A 24,973-nucleotide genomic window follows, 5' to 3' on the forward strand; every position below is an offset into this window, starting at 1 on the left:
ATGATGAGGAATTGAGTGAATTTCCTCAATTTGTTAAAAAGCATCTAAAAAACTCTACAGTTAACATTGTACTTAGTGGTGAAAGATTGAATGATTTTCCCCTAATGCTGGGAGCAAGACAAGGATGTCTGCTCTTGCCAATCTTACTCAATATACTGCTAGAAATTTTACCCAGTACAATAGCAAGAAAGAGGATGGGAGGCTGAGGCAGGAGAATCGCTTGCAGTCGGGAGGTGGAGGTTGCAGTGAGCCCAGATCGTGTCAATGCACTCCATCCTGGGTGACAGAGCAAGACTCCATCTCAAAAAAAAAAAAAAAAAAAAAAAAAAAAAAAAAAAAGCTGGGGTGGGGGGAAGGCATATTCATTTTAAAAATACATACAACTGTCCCCACTGGCAGATGGTATAATTATATGTAGAAATCATGTAGAAAATTACAAGGAATCTGTAAGAAAACTTCTAAAACTAATAAGAAAAAAAAGAAAGTTACAAGTTACATGAAAAATAAGGCACATTAATAAAACAAAACCAATTTATTGATTTCATCTGTCATTAAATTTAGCACATTTTCCCATAAGATCAACAATGAAATATTTTGTAGTGCTTACAAATAGTCTATGTGTTTTAGAAAAATATTTAATGATGTGAAAATCTTGCCTGTATACTGTTTATTGATAAAGTTGATACTAAACAATAAACACAGAATGATCTCATTTTTATAATAACATTATGTAAATACAGAACAAAGACTAGAAGGTTAAATATCTACATGTTAATTAATAGTGGTTACTTTTAAGTGGTAGGATTATGGGTGATGTAAATTTTCTGCTTTGTGCTTTTGGCTTCCCTAGATTTTGACATTGTTTTTAAAATAAGAAAACTATTTCTTTAAAAAAAAAGTATTGACAATAACTAGCTGTTTTAAAGGCCATGTTCACTCCATGTTCATTTTGCAACAGGTAATTAGATTTGAAAGCAAAGCAAATTTTAGTCCTTAAATTATTCCATTATAGCATCCATCAGAGATAATTTTTAACATAGCTCACCTCTGTTGTACATTACTACATTTTATGCAAGAAAAGCTAACTTTTCAGCTGGGCGTGGTGGCTTATGCCTATAATCCCGGCACTTTGGGAGGACCAGGCAGGCAGATCTTTGAGGTCAGGAGTTCAAGACCAGCCTGACCAACATGGAGAAACCCCATCTCTACTAAAAAAATACAAAATTAGCCAGGCACCGGTGGCACATGCCTGTAATCCCAGCTACTTGGCAGGCTGAGGCAGGAAAATAGCTTGAACCCGGGAGGCGGAGGTTTCAGTGAGGCAAGATCATGCCTTTGCACTCCAGTCTGGGCAACAAGAGCGAAACTCCATCTCCAAAAAAAGCTTAACTTTCTTTTTTCTTGATTACGTTTTTTTTGTCTCCAGAAAAATCCTACCTTGTAATTGTAAAATATGTAATATATATTCAAGTCTATGAAAATATGCATTCAATGCAGCATTTTAAAAATCAAATTTGTATGTATTAATAATGTGTACTTGGGCCCCAAAACTAAAAGTAAAGTAGCATTTACAATTGTTAAACAATTAAATATGTCGAGTTGTAAATCAAACCAAACATGTTCATATTTGTATGCTCAAAACCACAAATCTCTGATGAAAGAACATAACAATATCTGAATAAAAAGACAGGCAGTATTCATGAATTGGAAGACTTAATATAGTGAATATGTCTATTTTACCCAAATTGGTAGACATGCTTAATGTAATTCCTATCAAAATTCCAGAAATATTTTTTGTAGCTATAGACAACATTATTCTAAACATTGCATAGAAAGACAAAAAAAAAAGTAGTTAAAACAATTTTGAAAAATAAAAACAAATGGAATCATTGTGTATGTTTTTAGGCTTATTAGATAGCTATAACAATCAAGACTGTGTGGTATTGGCAGAAGGACTGACACATAGGTCAATAAGACAAAAAAAAAATAGCCCAGAGATAAACACACAGATATGCTCAACTCTCTTTTACGAAATTTTACAAATTGAGGAAAAATAAGCATTTCAGTAAATGGACCATGGAGCAATTGGACATTCATAGTACAAAAATGTAAAACAAAGTGAAACAAACCTCAAACTAAACCTTGTACCTTATTCAAAAAATAATTCAAAATGAATCATGAACTTAATTATAAAATATAAAGCTATAAACCTTTTAAGAAACAAAACTTATAAAATCTTTGGAATCTAGGGCTGGGCAAATAATTTTTATAATTGACACCAAAAGTAGAATCTATGAGAGGAAAAATTGATAAATTTGGCCTCAATTAAATTAATTTTGTTATCTTTGCAAATGACCCTAGCAAGAAAATGAAAGGACAAGCTACAGATTTAGAGAAAAAAGAAGTAATCCTCATATTCTACAGAGGACTACCATCTAGAACACATAAAGAATTCCCAGATTTCAAAAGTAAAAAAAGAAAGAAAGAAAAATCATTTTAGAGAATGGTTAAAAGACAAGAATAAATATTTCACTGAAGAAGATATACAATACAAATGGAAAATAATCACATGGAAAGATGTTTAATGTATTTAGGAAAATGCAGGTTAAAACCACAATGAAATATCAGTTTATGTCCAGGATAATTTCTACTTTTTAAAATATGGGAACACCAATTTGGTGATGAGGATGCAGAGGAACTGATCACTCACACAGTGATGGAGGGAATGAAAATCTTCCTAAAGTTTTGAAAACAATTTGCTAGTTTACAACAAAAACAAAACATGAAACTACCATATGACCCAGTGATTGCACTCTAAGACATTTTTTTTCTCAAAGAAATGAAAACAGGTTCACACAAAAACTTGTACAAAAAGGCTTATAGCAGCTTTATTAATAATAGTCAAAAACTGGAAGCAAACCAGATATCCATGGGGCATACTATATTTAGAAAGTTTATAATTATACTTAGTATTAAGAAAGTATACTAATATTATAACCCCCTTAGCCACAGGGGATACATTCCAAGAACCCCAGTGGATGCCTGAAACCATGCATAGTACTGAACCCTATGTATACTGTTTTTTTCTACCCATAAAAACCGATGATAAAGTTCAATTTATAACTTCATCACAGTAAGGGATTAACAACTAATGATAAAATAGAAGAATTCTAGTGATGTACTGAAATAAAAGTTGTGTGAATATAGTTCTCTCTCTCTCTCTCTCTCTCTCTCTCTCTCTCCCCTCCCCCACCTCCATCTCTCAAATACCTTATTGTATTGTACTCACCTATTTTTGGACTGCAGTTAACCATGGTTAACTGTAACCAGGGAACACACACCATGGATAGGGAAGGTATACCAAATAACAAGATATAGAAGTAGGTTCGATTATACCAGAAGTTCAAAATAGGGAAGAGTGTAAATTACATTTTGAAAATCTGCAACATCTAAATTAGTGCAATACAAAAATATCTGTGATTCTGCTAAGGATAAGATCATGCACCATTTTAATACTATCACAGTTTGCTGAATACATTCATAATTGAGGGAAAGAATAAATTTATTTAGTGCTTACTGAAAACACTGATGTAATTTTTTTCCTTTCCAGTCCACAGATCCCATGTTAAAAACCCTATGTGCAGAAGGAAAATTCAGTAGGTTATGTAACTGCCTGATGGAATGGTTGCTCCATCTGAAGCGTTATCTTCACTTGATCTCAGCCAAAAGGCTGAGAAGCGATGAAGCACTATCCTCAAAGATCTACTTCCGCTGTCCCTATCCCTCTCTAAAATTATGGTTGATAAACTTTGCTTCTTTTTGCCAGGTTTTATTTCCATGAAGCTAGGAAATTCGTTTTGCTTTAATGGCTTTTCCCAAGGTCACCCCTTCAGCCTGTGGCACAACATTGAAAGTTAGAGTACCTTTTCTATGATGATGGTAGGTGTTCATGTATGCTGTTACCATCTCCCAGGCAAGGACACAGGCCTATTTCAACTGGGTTCTGACTAGCTAGTTAATGATGTAGATAGATTTTAAAAAGCAAAAGAAGAAAGTGATACTGTGACCATGGAGGGGATTTTTGTCTATTAGTATTGTTATTGCTGCTGCTGCTGTCATTATGGTTATTATAATTAATGAGGAAGACAAGCATATTTAAAAAGTGATAGGATTAGCTAAGTAAAAGATATATTATGAAGTTGTAAATACGCTTATAATATAGTGGAATATAGTGGACTCAGAAGTCACGAGACTGGGTTCAAATCTCACCTCCTTGGTGGAACCTGGACAAATTCTTTAATGTCTCTGGGGCTTACTTACCCATCAGAAAACTTTCGTAGGTAACATAAGGGGATAGAGAATTCTGTAGTCTCTCTAGCTCTGATTTCCTACAATTCTACAATTTAAATTTTAGTGTTAGAAATACTGAAATAACATTTTTAATGCTTCACATCTGTAGCTACAACTTTCATCCTTTTAAACATATAAACATTATGCCAAAACTCTCATTTTCTTTCAGGATTTGGAGCAGACTAATTTCTCGTTTAACACTTCAAGGCTTTGAACAGTCTCCTTTTAAAAGGGTGTGACTCTACCTGTCACAGACTACGTCAATCTTCTGAAAAAATGATAACATCAATATCTTCTTTCAACATCATTATAATTGACTTATTTACCGCTACTATTTTGGTCCAGTCTTAGCATTAACTAGATGCCTTCCCTAATTATCACCTGGAGTTTGATCTTTGGCAATGACCTGCTAAGAGTGCGTGTATAAAGATCACTTCTGTGATGCATACATGTGTGCCTTTTAAGTTTTCTTATTGATCCTCCTGGTGGGATGCACGATGTTTGTGTGCGGAGATTCTCTAGCACAGTTAAAAGAATTGTTTTGCATATTATACCAGGTGTGTCACTTAGTACACTGTTTCCAAAGCATTTTCTAATTACATAAGTATTCAAACAGGAATTGTCAAATTTTAGAAGCACTAACAGATGGGAAAACCAAATCACAGAACTTCAGAACCCAGAGGTGTCATTGCTGCCACACGCATTTTCAGCTCAATTAGCTATTTTATCTCATTTTCAGCCTGTGTGTTTCACAGGGTTTGAGAGACTTTCCATTTTGAGGGAATTCAGAGCTGTGGAAAACCCTTTCTTCTGTCACAACCTTGTCTGACCCTCGTTTCCTTGTTTGTTCTCCCCCTATCTTATTAATGCAGCTGTGAGTACATTTCCAGAACTCTTCACCTGCCACAGTGACGAGGGATCAGGTGCCAGGTAGGGTAATCAATCTGGAGGGCTTTTAGCAGCGCATCCTGCCACTGTTTGACAGCATGTCTCCGTCAAGGAGACTGTCTTCCTTAGATCGATAAATCAATCAGTTCTTTTTACATCTTATGAAGCACTCCTCACGCCCCGCGTCACTCATGCCACACCACACACAAATGGAGAATCAGAGTCTAGGTCGGCCCAAACTGCCCCCATTCACATTCTATCCCATAATCACACATCCTTCCCTAAAATCAATTCCTGGCACAGTGGTAATGGATCAAAGTCCAGTTCTTCTTTCCTTTGAACTGAAGAGTAAATCTATCTAAAGTGCTGCATGTCTTGGTGTGTTTAAAACTGAATAAGTCACATCTGTAATTCGAAGGAGACTAATTTTAAGGTTTATGTCTAGATCTGCTTGAAGAAGACAGTAAATGTTGTGTTAAAACTCATAGATGAGGCCAGGTGGGATGGCTTATGCCTGTAACCCCAGCACTTCGGGAGGCCAAGACAGGCAGATCACTTGAGATCAGGAGTTGGAGACTAGCCTGGGCAACACAGTGAGACCCCATCTCTACAAAAAAAGCAAAAATTAGCTGTGCATGATGGCATATGCCTGTGGTCCCAGCCACTTGGGAGGCTGAGGTGTAGGATCACTTGAGCCTGGGAAGTGGAGGTGCAGTGAGCCAAGATCCCACCACTGCACTCCACCCTGGGTGACAAAGTGAGACCCTCAAAAAGAAAGAAAAGTAGATTACCTGATATAATTCAAAGCAATTTTAAAACTATCATTGGCTATCAAGGTTGTGAAGGGGCTATGTGACCACCTAATGGAACTAAACCAGGTGCTTGTTCCTGTGCACTAAGTCCCCAGCTTCTTTGTTGACCTGGGGTGGAATGAGGGATGGGAGTGAAACCCGGAGAAAGCCACTGCATGTTTCATATGTTAAGTTTGGGCTTAAAATATCATTGAAACAATGGATTCTATTGCTTTGGAGACATATATGAAAAATAATAAATTATGCTTGGTGCTTTCATATTACAACTGTGGAATCAAACTCATCTGCATTGTGTGGGATAGAGAAGGCGAAACACCTGGTAACTGGCAAAGCTAGGATGAGACCCATCCTGCCAGACTTCTACCTACCAGCGAGGCGTGGCAGCTCATGCCTTTAATCCCAGCACTTCAGGAGGTTGAGGCAGAAATATTGCTTGAGCTCAGGAGTTCGAGACTAGCCTGGACAATATAGAGTGACTTTGTCTCTACCAAGAAAAAAAAAAAGGGGGAGAGAAAGAAGGAAGGAAGGAAAGACAGAAAGAAAAGAAAAAAGGAAACGTGAGCATGTTGGCAAGCCCCTATAGCCCCAGCTCCTCCAGTAGCTGAGGTGGGACGATCGCTTGAGCTCTGAAGATCAAGGCTGCAGTGAGCTATAATAATTGGCACCTCTGCATTCCAGCCTGCCTGACAGAGAGAGATTCTGTCTCAACAAACAGACAAACATCCAACTCCACGAAATCTCCTTTAGATAATAATTTTGCCTATTCAGGGAGTTTTCCTAAGCAGGATGGTTTTCCCCTTCAGAGTATATGAAGAAACACCGGAGGCAGCTCAACAGTTCTGGGTATAGGGTAGAGCATGCCAGGAGGAGCAGTTTGGCTGGCATTTATTGTTATTCCACACCCTATCACTGCCATTTCTTCATTATTGAAAGGAAGCTTGAACTAGTGAGTTTTGAGCCAGATAGATACAGAAATCAGGCCTGATCCTCCCACAAGCCCCTGCACACAGGTTTGCAAAGGAGTAGAGCTTAATGATGAATAGAACGAGTTCCAGAGATAGAATGCTGAAGGGCAAATCTGGCCCCATCCTTACTGTGTAACTTGAACGAGTGACCTAAACTTTGTGGACCTCAGTTTCTTCATCTGCCATGAAGACTAGAAGACCTATTGTAGGTAGAGAGAGCACAGCACCACCCCCATGGCTGGCTCTGAGTGTTGGTTCCCAGCCCCTCCACCTGTCACCTGTGAGTGCTGTCGTTTCCTTAACACTTCTCACTTGGTGGCATGATGCCAGTTTTGATCTAAGGCTTTAGTATCGGTTTCACTTTTCTTAGGGCCCCAAACTCCAAGTTTCAAATTAGAACATAGAAGGAAAACATAGCCAGGCAAATGTAAACACCGCCTTCTTTTCCATCATCTGCAATTCATGTCATCCTTTCTCACAAAGAAACGTGCAGCTTCAGGCTTTCACTGAAAGCAGCAAGAAATTGCCAAGGAACAGGGACACTACAGGTAGGTTGTAGTTAATGAGGCTACAGATGCACAGTTCTGGCCTGGCAGCTGTTCTTTATTAATAGTTTTGAGCCTCTGAAAGAACTGTGGACATCTCAGCATTACAGGCACCCAGAACTCATCTCAGCCTATTTGCTTTATAAAAAAGAGAAGTGTAACATTTAAAAACATAGCATATTTGCTTAAAAATGTATTTGAAACTAATTTTTTTTTTTTTGAGATGGAGTGTCAGCTGTCACTTGGGCTGGAGTGCAATGGCGTGATCTCGGCTCACGGCAACCCCCGCCTCTCGGGTCTATGCAATTCTCTGGCCTCAGCCTCCTAAGTAGCTAGGATTATAGACATACACCATCACACCCAGCTAATTTTTTGTATTTTTGATAGAGATGGGGTTTCACCATCTTGGCCAGACTGGTCTCAAACTCCTGACCTCATGATCCGCCCGCCTCAGCCTCCCAAAGTGTTGGGATTACAGGCGTGAGCCACCTCACCTGACCTGAAACTAATTTTCTTTAGGCAATTTTCTGACACTCTGGGGTAGGTGGTGGCATATTATGAAGATAAAAGAGCTTAAAGAGGCAAACAAGCCTTCTAACTAGGGCTACGAATCTGTCCTAGATTGAGGGATGATTTGGATGTTGCAATTTAAAGAAAGGGAGAAGAAGATGGCATCCTATCCCTTTAACAGAGGGGAACAAAGATCTAGACTAAAATCCAGAATCAAGGTCAGCAATTATTTGGGTAACAACCTGGGGGAAGATAAGGAGAAAGTTTCTATTGTGAAGAGCCAAAAGGAGCTTTCCTTAATAGGATATTATCTAGCTTCAGGTCCAGATGAGATTTTGTAGGTCATCTGACCCTTCTCTATCTCTCTGCTCCCCTCCCAAAGAGGAGATTCTCATATTATTATTAGAGGCAGAATGAGAACTAGACTCCAATCCCCCTGATTCTCAGCCAAGGGCTCTTTGCAATATGCTATCTCTCCAAACAGACGTTTGTCCACATATCCATTAGGGTTATCCAAACCCATATTGTGGTGACAGCCTGCTGAAATGAGCATCTAAACTGATAATGATAGTTCATTTCATATGGGCCGTAAAGTAGCAATAACTGTCTTTAGCTTCTTGGTGGAAGCCAGACCTATAATCTCAAGAATAACAGCTTTGCATGCATTTACCAGTCTCCTGAGCAAACAGGCCTCCCTTGTTCCTCCACTCAGAAGCAGCATCTGCTTAATTTTCAGACTAATGAAATGATTTCAAGGAGCTAAATACATATGATGTACTTGGTTAGTTGTTATTAAGTGGCTTCTTAAAATCCTGATGTTGTTATATATCTGCCTGCTGATGTTTCCATTTCCAAATTGTACATCCTTTCTGAATTATACATGGTTAACACGTCTATATTAGATTCCATTGTATTCCCCCTTCAATACCACTACTTCCAAACAAATTATTTTGTTAATTCTCGAAGCACTTATTATAAAGTACATGTAACACAAGGTTATGTATCCGGCGTCTCTATAAATATAAGCAGGAGGATTGCAGAAAATACTCCGAGTATTTTAGCAAATACAACTTTGGATCTAATGTAAGACACATGTTCATGAAACAATTTTCTCTAATATTAGATGTAGGCTAAATCTATTTATTTCTTTGGTCTTTTTAATGATGTATCTTCAGCCTAGTCTTTATCTAGATTGTTGTTTGGATTACTTTATATTTTTCCTAGCTTATCCTAATGTAGTTTTGGAAAGTGACCTAAAGATCCTGTTTCTCAAAATGATGACAACTTTTACTTCTCTTTCTTTTCCTTTTTCTTTCTACTTCTTTCTTTTTCTTTCTCTCTCTCTTTCTCTCTCTCCTTCCCTCTTTCTCTCTCTCCTTCTTCCCTCCCTCCCTCCTTTTCTTTCTTTCTCTTTCTTTCTCCTTCCTTCCTTCCTTTCTCCCTCCCTCCCTCCCTTCTTTCCTTCTCTCTCTCTCTCACACTCTCTCTTTCTCTCTTTCTTTCTTTCTTTTTTTGACATAGTCTTGCTCTGTTGCCCAGGCTACAATGTAGATCTCTGCTCACTGCTACCCCTGCCTCCCGGGTTCAGTGATTCCCCTGCCTCAGTCTCCTGGGTAGCTGGGAATACTGACACGTTCCACCATGACCGGCTAATTTTTTGTATTTTTTTTAGTGGAGACGGGATTTCACCATGTTGGCCAGGATGGTCTGGAATCTCCTGACCTCTTGATCTGCCCACCTCTGCCTCCCAAAGTGCCAGGATTACAGGCACGAGCCACTGCACCTGGCCAACATCCTTTACTTTTCTATATAATATCAAATAGATTTTTGTGTGTTTTGTGGTGATATCATATCTAACATGGTTTCCATGTGTGTTCTAAAAGTAAGTTATATCACAAGTACCCAGTTTTAAAGTCCTTGCAGATGGTAGGGACTTGTTTTTACTTGCTTGGATTGAAAACCAGTACATGCATAGGATATTTTATTTTGGGGGCCAATCCACAGAGAATACTTAAGTCCCTGAAATATTCAACTGTCTGTGAGTTCTGTAAACTGTGTACGTGCAAGAAAAAATATTAAAACATGGTTTCTGTTTTCAAATAACTTCCAATTGAGTGAAAAAGACAAATGCAACAACAACAAAAAAATGGAAGTATTTTAGAATATTGCGAGCTACTGTAGTACAAATAAATGCTTTTATGTGTAGTATAGATAAACCTTGGTGAAGAACATTAGAAAAGTTAGTAAGAAATGAAATGGGAAAATGTAATGGTGGACCTTGGGCTGAGAGCTGCCAGTGGATAAAATTGGTTTAGAAGAGTTGACCGTATTGTGGCTGTCAAACATTCACTACCCTCCCTGGAGAAGATTATATTTCACTAGCCCCAGACTTGGCCATGTGTTTGGCTCTGGGCCAATGGAATGTCTGTCATTTCCAGGAGGGAACCTCAAGGATCAGTGTTTGCATAGTTATGGTTATTTTCCTTCTTTCATACAACTGGCAATGATTCAGATAAATGATTCACTGTGAAACAGAACCAGAGCCAACCCGTAATAGGCTTGTAGCAAAAGGAGAAATTAACCTTTGTTGCGGTAAGAAATTGATATTTGGGGGTCATTCATTACTATAATATAACCTAGTCTACCCTGACTGAAACAGGTAGGAACAGGTGTTCAAGGCAGAGAAGGAGATGAGAATTAAATAATTAACAGTATTCTTTGAGGGGATGAGGAGACCAGTCTAGCTTTAGAGAGAGCATTGATTCAAAAATAACAGCAAATAAAATTTAATTGAGTTGGACTAAGGATAGAAAGACTGATTTGGCTTTTGAAATAAGAGTTCAAGTTGAGTAATGGCCAATAATGTGTTATTTTTTTCTTTTCATTTCCTTCCTCCAGCATATGGTAGCTATTCACTCCTATCTTGTTTGTTGAATTTATAGACAGAATGGAATTGACACAGTAAAATGTAGTGAAATTTTAGTTTCTAAAAGACCATGAGAAAAAAAAAAAGACAAAATCATGACCTGTAATTGTAATCTAAGGAGAAAAATGATAAAAATTTATAGAATGACAGTTGTAGATAACCAATAGTAAGATGTCATAAGTGAATATGCTAGTATTCTCATCTTGAAGATAGTTTTTAACCATTATTTTGCTACTAGATTATAAATCCCTTACTGACAATAAATAAAATGCTTCTGCCTGGGAAATTTATTATATAATTTCTGGAGAGGGAAAGCCAACTGTAGGTATACTGCGATGATTTGTCTGTGTGAGAGAATTTAAAGAGTTATTGAGGGTATTGAGAGATAATCCCACTCAAAATATGGTATGCACTTGAATGAGATTTGCCATCTGGCCAATCTGTCAGTCTTCAGTGCTAAGCTGATTGGCTCTCAGCTGTTACCTTACTCCTTGTGGTTTATGGTCATTTATGCCAGTTACAAGTTTGATGGAATCACTGGGCTCTTCTTCCTCTTATCTTCATCTTTTCAGATCTATAGTACTTTGAACTTACAGATGTAAAAGTTCTGGGTAATATTCATGTAACCCTAACTAGGTTTATCTTTAGTCCATCATTTAACTTAATAAATTCTGAACCTAGTTTTGGCCTGCATAAGTTCTGAGCAAATGCAAATAAAATTTCCTTTATATCTATGGTAACATCCCTTGCTAAGAAGATATTGGACCCAGGAACTTATAATGTTTCACTTAATGCAGGATCTGCTTCATCTCATGCTGTGCCATGCTGGCAGTGTCAAAAGTAAATTAATTCAATTTAGAATCCAATTCAGTAGTCAATAACAAAGTTATACCAGATTCCACAAGGATCAAGAGGAAAGGCCACTTTAGGATGAGACACTGCTTCGCTTCAGAGCTCTAATATCAAACACCTGAGCAGGTTTCTTCTCCTGGGTGCCTATATGTTATTTCTCATATTGATTTTTGTTAATCCCCTGCATTTGTTTTCCTTTCAAAAACAAGGAGAAAACAAATGCCCTGAGTTCCTAAGAGAATGATACTCTTTTATTAATATTGCATGTCATACAGGTTCAGGTCTCTATATCTACTTATATGGGGATGGTGGTGGGGAAGAGGGAATAGTACAAACTATGTAAATTGCCCTTAAGCACCAAAATAGAAATCCAAGCAACTGTTTTCAGTCTGCACCTGGAACATCTGCAAGATGACTCCTGAATGTCCCAGTAAAATGATCACGTGTCTGAGAGTGGAAACCCTGAGGCTGATTGGCTGGATAGCCGGCTGAGATGCAGAATCTTGGCTTGGAATTCTCCCTTTAGACTCCACATATTGTGTTGCTGTGTGCTTTCTCAGATTTTTGGCAGTGTGCCATTTAATAACAGTAATTTAGGTTTCTTTGCTTTTCTTTGTGCTGACCCATTCAAAGAATGAAAAGGAAAATCATGATATTCAGAGAAATGCATCTGGGACTACAACCAGCTCTCAAGAGGCTGTGGCAGTGCCCATAAACCACTCTTGGGGGATTTACAGGGCAGCAAGCAAGGACACACCCCTTCCCTCCTGAACTTTTATTTTGCCCCTTTCCTGCTTCTGTCCTAGCAAGTAAAATCTTAGAGCCATACAGAAAGAGTAAAGACCGTGGTAAGAGAGAGAGAAGAGGAAAGAAATATATTTCAGAGCTGCATACCCCAAACCTTTTCTTTGATTTATGTTCTGTATTTACATGTGTTTTTTTGTAAGTAAAGTCTCATGTGTAGTGTCCAGCATAAAAGGAAAATGAAATCTTCTTTAGTTCCCTAAGTAAACTTAGAATCAAACAAATTTGTGTTACAGTTCCACCTTCACCATTCAATAGCAATGTGACCTAGACCAAATTGCCTATTTTTTATCATCTAACTGTAAAAATCTTTAAACACTTTTTTTTTTATTTTAAAGTTCTGGGATACATGTGCAGAACGTGCTGGTTAGTTACATAGGTATACATGTGCCTTGGTGGTTTGCTGCACCTATCAACCTGTCATTTAGGTTTTAAGCCCCACATGCATTAGGTATTTGTCCTAATGCTCTCCCTCCCTTTGCCCCCCAACCCAAAACAGGCCCTGGTGTGTGATGTACCCCTCCCTGTGTCCAGGTATTCTCATATTTCAACTCCACTTACAAGTGAGAACATGCGGTGTTTGGTTTTCTGATCCTGTGTTAGCTGAGAATGATGGGTTCCAGCTTCTGAAAATCTTGTATATGGCACATAAACAAAGGCTTATTATAAAATGTAATTGATTTATTCTACAGATTGTACATATTTATCAGTATCATTCATAAGGGTGTAACTATGAATGCATATGGGGAGAGAGCATGGTAGAGTGTATAAATTGTCATTTAGCGCTAAAAGTCCAAGAAACTGCACCAGGAACATTGCAGATTGAATATTCCTTTGAAATGATATAGAGGTGCCTGTCATGTGGCAAACACACACAGTAGGTGCTAAAAACACTAGCTGTCTTCCTTTTCTTTTTTCCTCATCCCCCATCAAAGCTTTTTAATTTTTCAAAAAAGACTTGCTTTAAACAACATTTCCTTTTCATTCAAAATACCGTGGAAAAGTTCACACTAATATTTTCAAGAAAACTATTGCTTCTTAATAAAAATCATCTTCTTTTAAAGAGAGCAACAATGCCTTTTAGTTTGTTTCATTTATCACTGAATATATTTCTTACAACCCAAAATGGAGCTAAAAACATGCCAGTAAGTATGTAGAAGATGTAAATTTTTAAAATAATGACAAGTGAGTGGGCTGGGGAAAGGAGAGATGATGATAATAAAACTTCATATGTAATCACTTTTCTTTTTTTTGAAATTTTATCAGAGTCACTACACTAGACATTTATTTAAAATTGTTTTTCCCCCTAAGAAATAGCAAGTACAATACTTAATATGAGTATTAAAAATTATCTAGTGAACATTTTATTATGTTTCTGCATGGTTAAGAGGCAATATAATATAGAGCAGTGATTTTCAAAGTATGATTCACAGGCCAAAAACATCAGCGCCAACTTAGAACTTGCAAATTCTTGCACCCCACCTTATTTGCTGAATCAGAAATTCTTGGGTAGAGCACTGCAGTCTGTTTTGACAAGTTCTTCCCATGTTTCTGATACAGCCTTTGAGAACCACTGATGTAGACAAATATGGTTTTGAACCAGACTTAATTTGACTAAGTGATTTCAGGGTTTCTTTCCCCACTGGAAAAGGAGAAATTTGGACGTGTTCAAGTAGTTGTCATCTTAGGCTCTCTGGTTTTCTACAGTGTGTGAATGGTAATTCATAAGCAGTGAAGAAGATTCCTTTAGGTTCTGGAACAGTTCTTGTCACTAAAATAATCTATGCTATGGATTAAATCCTGAATATGTCAGTAAAGTAGACTCAAGTCCTTCCTAACTGTAAGAACCACACCAGATGACACTCAAATAAAAACCAGCTCAATTCTGAATGAATTAGTAACATACTCTTTGAGGACATAACAGCATGCTTTTAACTACCAGGAGTGCTGGGAAAAGTCCAGACAGGAACTTGATCCAAAAGCAATCATTGCTGTTAGTCAAAGCCTCTTTTAGTTCTTCCAGGGAAACTCCATCAATAACCCCTGGAGAGTTTGTAACAACTAGAAAGTGCTAGGCTTCCTGGGGCGTAAGCAAAGTTTATGCAGTTGTGACTCAGGTGCTTTGGTACTTGCGTTTCTCCTTTCTTCAGAGAAAAAAATATCTTTCTGGGCAGTTTGGGTTAGTATTAGGGGAGGAACGTGAAGTGATGGGGAGGGCTTTGCTTGTAGCTTTAACCACATTTAGGATTACAGAGGAGGTAGCAGAAGAGGAAGGCTGAGATGAGCCAGAAATCTGGCTGGGTAAAGGTGAACCGGAACTCACAGAACCTAATAGGAATACAAAGAGTCAGGGAGAGGAATTCCAGGTGCTCTAGCCTTTCTCACATTGTATTCCCATATCTACACGTTGCTGGTCACTAAGTGCAGTTTTATAGTTGTAGAGAACCACTATGCAGCTTCAGTAAAACACTAGCCTATTTTTCTTCTTCTTATTGGAAAGGCCTCTGGCTCAGCTGTAGGATTACTATATCAAAATTTGGTCTGGTGTAAAATTAGAGCCATATTCTCAAACTTAAAAAGAGAATAGGTATGTCTTGGATTTGAATCTCTCATCAAGTCAGTTAGGATAGTGATGATGCTTATGAGTATGATGATGATGAAGATGTTAATAGCAGCACATATATTAGAAGTTCAACTATGAGTAAGGTCTTGCAACAATAGCCCTGTGAAGTGAGTCCTATTCACTTCAATTTAGATAAAGAAAGTGAGGATCAGAGAAGTTAAGCCACTGATCAGTGTTGTGCAGCAGCAGGATCCTACTAGAAAGTGGATAGCCGAGGTTTCAGATGCAGGTGTAGCTCTGGAGCTTAAGGGTTTGCAGACACAACCTGCCGCCTCATTTGAAGAAAAGGTAATTCCTGACTTAAAATGCAGTGGTTTACACTCATTTTTGTTGTGATTCTTCTATAATCGAACATGGAAATAAAAGGGTACATAACAAGCACATGGGTTTCAGCTGAATGAATTGAGTAGAAGTGTAGTAGTGCCATTAAGTAACATTTTTAGAAACTTTATTTCAATGAAAGAGCTCTCTAATTGAGGCAAATTCAAATCAGCCTAGTCATTGTGATACAGTAGTTTGATTATATTCGTCTTTTACATGTAATTATTGTTTTTAGGGCCTTTGATTGTCTTCTGCTAAACAGACATTATTTAAGGCATCTGATCCCACACCAAGGATATTTATAGCCTCTAGAATCCTGGATTTTCCCCTGCAATTCATCTTATCTATTGCAGGGCTAGAGTAATCATTCCACGCATACAGTTTAACCAACTCAATTTTGCAAACACTGACATTTATTCAACTTCTGTGACTTCCTTGTCTGCATGTCGTCAAAGATGGCATACATTTCCTGTGCTATTAAAAAGTGAAATTCTCTGTTTACCAAAACTGACCTGTACTTTTTCACTGAGTTTAATTTACCACAAGTCTCCAGAATATATTCTTCAGTGTAATCAGGCAGGTTTTCTCTATGCATACTTATGATGTATGTATAGTTCAATCTTCCCTTTTTCTAAAAATCATCCACATACCAAAGTTGGGGCTTGCTTCTATCCTCAAATTCTGGATAGATTTTTAGACATGGTTCCTTTCTTATTTCTTTCATGATTTTTGGATATCACTATCTTGTCTAAATTTGGATTATACCACTTATACTAATTACTATCAATTGTTGCTTCATTATATTAGTATCAGTATTATTTCCAAACTGGACTATGAAGTTATTTGAGGACAGTCTGTATTTCATAACAGATCTTACCAAACATTGATATACATATGAATCATCTTAGATTCTTATTCAGTCTGTCTGGGGTGGAACCTAAGATTATACATTTCTAACAAGTTTCCAGGTGATACCAGGGCTGCTTGTCCACAGATCACAATTTGAGTGTCAAGGTACCATATCATAACCTTGCCACAATACACATAAACTGCCTCATGAATAACACGGGTGTAACAACTGTTTATTCATTAAGCACTGGGAAAGGATTTTATCTAAAACATATTAATATGTGTGAGCTAATATTTTGAGATCATAATAGGGTAATTAATGATAGAAAGCTCCAGAATATTTGCTGCTTAGAATAAATTTGGTCCCATCTGTCAAAAAATGACAATGTGACACTAATTTGAAACATAATGAACAAATCTTCTATTTCTACTTCCTTCCTCAAGATAGCAAGAAGACATTTAAAAATTTACTGTTGTAAAAAACTTGTAACAAACTCTATGCAACTTACCATACTGAAGCCAAGCAAGCTAGGATGGATGGGAACTATTTTCTCTAGTTTTCCCTGCTGATCCTTAAGCACACCCTTCTGCTGTGGATACATTTTCACTTCATTGTTACCTGCCACTCAGCCACCTGTGTGTTCCCTGGGACTTTTTTCAGCCCCAAATAATCATTCTTTAAAAATATTAGACAGTTCCTCCCTCATATTCCCACTTGCAGTTTCTAGGAAACATTGTCCTGAAGATTGTGTCATGAATACAGTTTTTGATAAAGAAATTAAACCTGCTGTGTATATAGGTGGCTAACAGCAAAGGAACAACACAACTTTTCTTTCTCACCCCTCATATAAAAAAAGGTGCTCCAAATCAGGGCTACTCCCATGATTTGTGTCATGTCTACTTGCTTTATTATAATGCTAATATTTTCTTTAAATTTTCTTACTTAAATGTATTCTTAAGAAACACTTTATTACTACCGTGAATAGAAAAACTAGTTTCACATGCCATAAGTAAATGAAAAATGTTAAAAATAATTGATAGAATGAAAACAAAATATTACTTATTTATAACTAGATACAATTTCCCTCAGAAGATCCTGAGTTTAAGGTCTTCTTTACTTGATAACATGGGAATTGACAGAGTAGTATTCACGCAGAAGGTACCAAAAGAGACTTTTTTTCTTGACTTGATCAAAGGGTTGGAAGAGAATTGAAAAGAGAAATGGTGCACATTATATAATTTAATAATATTTAAGGCTGCAATGCTGCACCAACTCTAGTCACCTCTCTTACACATAGCACAGTTAGCAATTATCCAGTCTCTTCTAGATCACAGGGAATCAGTCATCTGTGGGAAATGTCGATTTCACAAGAAAAGCCAAAAAAGTTATTGTTTAAACTTGAAATTAATCTTTTTAAATTTAGAACTTTCTTTAAGAATGTCACTGTGTCTCAGAGACACACATACAAAAAATGGACCGGACTGAATGTATTCTCTCTTTTTCTTGTTCCCAGAATTACAGCTATCATGATGAAAACTTTAGTATAATGTAAAATAAATAATGGATATGCTTCCCAGAAGAGACTGATCTAGGGGGAAAAAAAGCTTCTCTTTTAATTTTAGGTTAAGCAAGGCTGATGGCTTACCTGGTCCAATAAGGTAATAGGTTTAAACACATTCTATATAATATGATGCAGAACATATGGTAAAAGGAAGGCAATATCGCTGAAAATCAGAAAGATGACTGATCTCAACTACTTTCAGGAATATAATTCTGTCAGAATGGATAAAGCAGAAAGAATAGAAAATAAATGACTTCTGCAACAAGTTTTGCTTTATAAACTGGTATTTCCCAGAGGAACGGGAATCAGAGCAAAGGAGATGGAAGGGGCCCCAGGCTTTCTTTCCTGGACTTCCTGAGGAAGGTGCTGCTGTTTCGTCATCACTTATGTCTCTAGCCCTGATTTGTGTCCATGACTTGATTAGTGATTAACATACTCAGGATTCTGCTTTTGTTTCAATCTTGGCCAGCTACTTATGGTTGACTTATTTAATGAGTCAGGCTTGTTTCCTTTTCCTTTTCTTCTCTTCCTCCTTCTTCCCCCCCTTGCAGGCATAGCCAGACAGGTTTTGAAGTACTAATGATGATTAGTTCATTTAAGCCAGCACAGACCAACAATGGGTTTGAAATGTTAATCAGATGAAGGGCTTATTGCTAAACAGCCCACAGAATAGCAAATGAACCAGGAAAGGAAAGCAAGAAGAAAAAGAGGCTGAGTGGAGATTTGACACAAGCATTTTCAGCTGCTGGGCCTCTTTGATGTGTGAGTGGGACAGATGTGCTGCTCTTCTTCTGAGAGAACACTCTTTGTACACAATAGTGTGCTGATTAATATCACTTCACTCTTCCCTGGAGAGGAGCAAGCCTGGCTCTTAGTCATTCTCTCACTGGGCATCATTGGACCCTCTCCTTCCTGCTGGTAGGGAATTGACATTCAGTCTCTTGTTTTTCTAAAAGCTTTAACTCACAGAAAACTCATATTCCTCCTGTCGTCACAGACCAAGAGTATATCATGGTGAGGTCATTTATATCATTATTATATGTAAAGACTACCGTAGATTAAACTATTGATGCCAAGAAGACACATGGAGATGAGAAGAAACCAATTATGTCAAGGCAATTTTTCCACTTTCAATATTGATGCTGTGCTCCAATAGAACTTTCTGCAGCGATGAAAATGTTCTATGTCTGCTGTCCAGTGTGGTTACCACTATCCACATATGCTAGTGAACACTCACACTGTGGCTGATGCAAAAAAAGAAATGACTTTTTTTTTTTTTTCAGAGATGGAGGTCTCACTATGTTGCCAAGGCTGTTCTTAAACTCCTGGCCTCAAGCACTCCTCCCACCATGCCCTCCCAAAGTGCTGGGATTATAGGCATGAGCCACCATGCTTGGCCAAAAGAAATGAATTTTAATGTTATTAATTTTATTTAAATGTAAATAGCCATATGTGACTATTGGCTACCACATTGGAAAATGTACCTCTAGAAGGTCTAGAGCTTTGTCATTCAAACTGACATCACATGACATCTTTCAGCAACACACAATCTCAGTCGCCACTCTAAACTTTCAGTAATAGTTTCTGTATTTAAGGATATTTCCCTCTAGTGACTTGGATACACACTACATTTTGAGAAGGCTTGCTCTGGAGCATGTGTTGAAAGCTAGATATACTAAAGCTGAGAGTTTTCATGAAATAGCACAAGAATAATGCTAAACTGTTTGGTTATCTGCCTCCCAAAAAACTACTTTTCCTGAAATACAATGGAGTCATTTCTGATTTCTGGGCTCATGAAAACCTTAGGTGGTCATTGGGGCCTGGTATTTGGCAATGGAAATTTGTAAGGGAAAAGATCAGGGATTTGTTAGACCCTAAAACTGCACCAGCTAACTAATATTTGTATAGTCTCTAACAATTTACAAAACACTATCATACATAGTATCTTCAGTTTTATCTTTATCTCCATTCGTTGTGTGAAGAAACAGTTTCAGAGGATTTGCCACTGAACATAGCTGAGTGGTCCAGTCCAGACCTTCTGCTTCCTGGGTCTTTCTGCTATATAGCAAAATGAGACAAGCCCACATTTTTTTGAGACTCTCGTGTTGACAGAATTTAGAAACTAGTTCTATATGAGAATTCTAAGTCTATGTCTAAGCCATAAAAACAAGACAGACAAGAGGCCATAGGCCCCTATTATTCTTTCTTCTCTCAAGATAGTGTCTTCTGTATTATAGTTGCTTTAGACCTTTGAGTTTCATATCTCATTTACATGTAACCCATTGCATGTCACATTTTTCCTTTTTATGCAGTCAAGAATGATATACTGTGATTTTAGAAACAATATTGAAATTTATTCAAGAAACCAATTACATTTTATTCAACAAGTTGTTTTGAGTATTATCCAACTGAGAAAAACTCAGAAGGCTATAACTCTAGTTTACTAATTTATGAAAGGTCACTGTGGGTACATTAAATTTCAGGGAAAAGAGAGCCAGGCAAGTTTCTTAAGTCTGAAAGAGGAAATTTATGGATCTATAAATAGAAAAGTTACCAATGCCAAAATTTAACTTGTTACTATCATACGAGCCTTTACAATCTCTTACCTCAACCTCAAGAGATTGTATAGGCTGGTATGATAGTAACAATTAAATGCGTTTATGTAAACTCATCAATGACAGAGCATGTTTGGACTTTTAGGTAAGTCTGGCAATATTTGAATATTTGCCTCACATTCAAATGCTGATGTGACACAGCAAGAATTCTTTTCTGTAAATCATCCTGGATTGCCTCTGTCAAATTTAAATTCTGGACAGAATATGCCACGGATCTGACTTTTGGTACTTCTTGCAGTCTTAGTCAAGAATCTAATGCAAATTAAATAATTTATTATTTTTGTATATTCCAGATAATTTTATCTATTCAGCTTGCAACATAGATTCTGATTTTCATCCCTGCCATCAAAATTCAGACTGGCAAACGCAGACTACTGAATGTCTTTCCATACCCTTCAAGTTCCACATCAAATTGGGATAGGCATGTGGAAATTGAATTATTTCATTGGTATTTGTTGTTTCATCTAAATCTCATACCAGACTTGCTCAGCATAACCCTTTGATTAACTTATCACTCTGACATTTGTAGGGGTTCCCTCACCCTAGTAGAGAGAGGGTATTACCCACCAACACAGCAGGAACTCAACAAAGCAGAATGAAGCCTTAATTACAGATTTAATGAGGAGAAAGCTCTGTCTTCATTTCTTGCTGATTTCCCAGCTGTAGGATGATGTCTGATTATTTCTATTACGCCAATGGTTTACTTTCCATCTGCTGCTGTCACCACCATCACTTTCATTGGGCAGCTCTCTGCTGGTCATCCTGTTCTTCCTTGGTATATTGGCTCTGAGACAATTAAAATGTCAAACTCAGGAATTCTCTCTGCTTTTATTAGAGACAGATATCCTAAGAGAGGTATGACTCTAGCTTTGCTGAAAAATTACCGTTAAAAATAAAATGTATTTCTGATTTCCTAAAGAAACACAATGTATATATTATTCACTTCTCTTAGAGTGTCAAAAGGGATTACATGTCACTTTTTATCATATCCTTCTCTTTGGTCTCATTGAACATTTGGAAAAGAATATCCAGAGGATAAAAATTAGTACAGCCCTTTTTGCTCTTGAATATGACATTTTCAACAAAGCATTTATTTTTTTATTAGATAAATTAGAAAGAAAGAAGCTATATGTCTGGGCAACCTGGTCGTTGACATAACCACTCTGTGCCTCAGTTTTTCTCATCTGTAAAATCAAGACAATATCTGCATTAGTCCATTTTCATGCTGCTATGAAGAAATACCTGAGACTGGGTAATTCATAAAGAAAAGAGGTTTAATTGACTCACAGTTCCACATGTCTGGAGAGGTTTCAGGAAACTTACAATCATGGTGGAAGGCATATCTTCACAGGGCAGCAGGAGAGAGAATGTGCTCAAGTGGAGGAAATGCCAGATACCTATAAAACTGTCAAATCTTGTGAGAATTCACTCATTGTCACAAGAATAGCATGGGGGAAACCATCCCCGTGATTCAGTTACCTCCCGCCAGGTATTCCCCTTGACACATGGGGATTATTACAATTCAAAGTGAGATTTGAGTGGGGACACAGCTCCAAACCATCTCAATATCTATCTCCTAGGACTGTTGGGAGATGTAAATGAAATTAATAAAGTGCCTAGCACAGTTTCTGTCATACAGCAAGTTTCCAGTAAATTTTACTTTTCATTTTAAAAAGTATTAATAAATATTATTCTCTAATAATGGAGTGTCTGTTTACAGTATTATTGTGCCAGATTGGAGTGCAGTGGTGCAATTATGGCTCACTGCAGCCTCAAACTCCTGGGCTCAAGCCGTCCCTCGGCTCAGCCTCCCAAGTAGCTAGAACTACAGGCATAGGCTACCATGCTTGGCTAGTTTATTTTTATTTTTATTTTTGTAGAGACATTGCTCTTGCTATGTTTCCCAGGCTGGGCTGGAACTCTTAGTCTCAGTGATTGTGTCAGCTAAGCCCCCCAAAGCACTGGGATTACAGTTGTGAACTATTATTCCCAGCCTCTTCAATTTTAGACATCATTAATTGTTTTTAAAATTAATTCACTTTTTATTTTTTCAACTTTTATTTTAGGCTTAAGAGGTTCATGTACATGTTTGTTATATGAGTAAATTGTGTGTCTGTGAGGATTGGTGTGTGCATGATCCCATTGCCCAGGTAGTAAGCACAGCACAGGATAATAGTTTTTCAGCCCTTATTCTCCTCCCACCCTCCCCTCTCCAGTAATTCCAGCATCTATTATTCTTGTCTTTATGTCCATATGTACTCCGTGTTTAGCTCCTACTTATAAGAGAGAGTGTGAGGTAGTTGGTTTTCTGTTTCTGCAAAAAAAAAAAAAAAAAAAAAAAAAAAAACAACTTAAATGACTAGAAAGAAAATTATAGCTCAGCAAATTTGGCTGGCATATAATGAGACCTTGAAACCTTAGGAAAACCATTTCTCACCAAGAGGACTGGTTAAAGAGCAGAAGCAGAAGCTGCTATTTCAGGATATGCAAGGCAGATACATTTGACCTTCAAGCCAACACATGGCATTTTTCTTAGACAATCATTTTACACTAGCTTTCTTATGTTGCTAAATATCCAAAAAGATTAAAGTGAAATGAAATCCAATATTGATTAGAGTTATTGTTTCAAAACATAAAAATGTTAAATAGATGCTTTGGAAAACCAATACATCCTGTTGTTCTTGGACTTAATAATGTGATAAATATTGAATTGCTGTGACTCGTTTTATATCGAATATACTGGGTTTTCAAATGCTACATGTCTGAATTATTACTCTTGATATTCCAAACACTTGAGGTCAGATTTGGTCTTATTTATCCTTGTATCCAAGCCTCACCACACACACACGCGTGTGCGCGCGTGCACGCACACACACACACACACACACACATACAGTAGAGCACTGAATATTATGCATTTAAGTGCTAATTGGGTATCAATACAATCTTTTGCATTTATGAATATGTTCATTAGTTTTACTTAATAACTCTCTTATTATTCATTCAGTAAACACCTTCTCATTCTTTAAAATAAAATATTCTAGAATAGTCCATATTTCTGCCCCTTTTTGAATTTGCCACTTTCTGCCTCATGGCTTCAGCATCTGTCTGGCTGTGCCACTTATAGTGCTAGAAAGAATGAATCTATATTCTTTCTGACTTCCGTATTCTCCCTTTTCTCACTTCCAACAGTGTCCCATTTCTACTAAACAAGAATTCTAGAACTACCTCCCACTGACTGTCTTCTCCTGTTAGGCTCACATCTTCAATAAGGCCTTTTCTGGATCAATAATGTACCTCCTGTGGGCCAAGGCACTTTCTACGTCTGCTGTTTTTCAAGGCCAGTGCATTATAGGCACCCAACTGTTATTAACAGCAGTAAGGAAAAAACTGGCCAAGGAAAACAAAAATGCAACTCTGTACTCCTTGTGTAGTTCATCTTTCCTACTTTATTTGGTGAAATAATTTTATTCGTCAGTTTTACTTATTTTCAAAGAAATTTTCTATTTGGTTTTTCTGGTTTTAGTTCAGTATGGTATTATTTTGATTCACAAGGTTGACAAGAAATTATCAATAAGAACCAACTCTTACTTGATAATATAAAAATAGAGATTTTATTGTTAATATGCACAGAAAATATTTTAATTGATTACTTGTTTTATATTTTAGACACTAAGTTTGCAAATGTGGCGTATTTAGCTCTTTGTGAACTAGATACTTTACATAAAGTACATTATTTAATTCTAACAATAGCTTCATAAAGCAGATATTATTTATCTCGCTTTACACAGCTCAAAGAAGGGAGTCAATATAGAGCTGGGATTTTCACCAAAATTTTCTGGCTTCAAAACTCAATCCAATAGTTTCTGAAAGTTTAGTGTTTGAGTTTCCCTAGGTGTTTTTAAAAAATTTTCAAACTCACAGGCCCCACCTGCAGGAGATTCGTATTCAATAAGCCTAGATTAAATCTCAGGACTTACTCTGTGAAACCACCTCTTCCTTTTTAAGTTCGATGCTAAACACCAGAGAATTTTATGTGAAATAATTTCAGAATGTTTGGCCCCTCTCCCAGGGATTTCTATAATGCACATTGGGTTAAACATTATTGCTACAAGTACTCATTTTATTGGATGAGAATATGTTGCTGCCATTTTCCCAGACTCTCAGAGAAAATAATTTTGCTTGTAGTTGTCTCAGCCCTAGCCAGTACAACTGTTTTCATTAAAGACTTCTTTTAATATGCAGTGATTATAGAGGATATAGAATAACCCAATAATATCATAGGGTAATATTAACTATGGACTTGGGTAACTCAGAGGCGGCCAATGCAGTATTAGGTTATTGCATGAGA

General features: G+C 37.2%; 1 long non-coding RNA gene and 1 pseudogene across 1 annotated transcript in view; both read left to right on the forward strand.

Annotated features, from left to right (window-relative positions):
- Positions 1–22,972, forward strand: part of LOC141585361 (uncharacterized) — a 381,268-nt gene extending 358,296 nt beyond the window's left edge. Inside the window, exon 2 of the long non-coding RNA XR_012518778.1 lies at positions 1–22,972. This exon is cut by the window's left edge and continues 91,315 nt beyond it. This is a non-coding gene — a long non-coding RNA (uncharacterized LOC141585361).
- LOC141585360 (actin, cytoplasmic 1-like) overlaps positions 1–24,973 on the forward strand; it is a 451,127-nt pseudogene that overhangs the window by 164,615 nt on the left and 261,539 nt on the right.

This window comes from Saimiri boliviensis, chromosome 8, assembly GCF_048565385.1.
Source record: "Saimiri boliviensis isolate mSaiBol1 chromosome 8, mSaiBol1.pri, whole genome shotgun sequence".
Classification (NCBI taxonomy): domain Eukaryota; kingdom Metazoa; phylum Chordata; class Mammalia; order Primates; family Cebidae; genus Saimiri; species Saimiri boliviensis.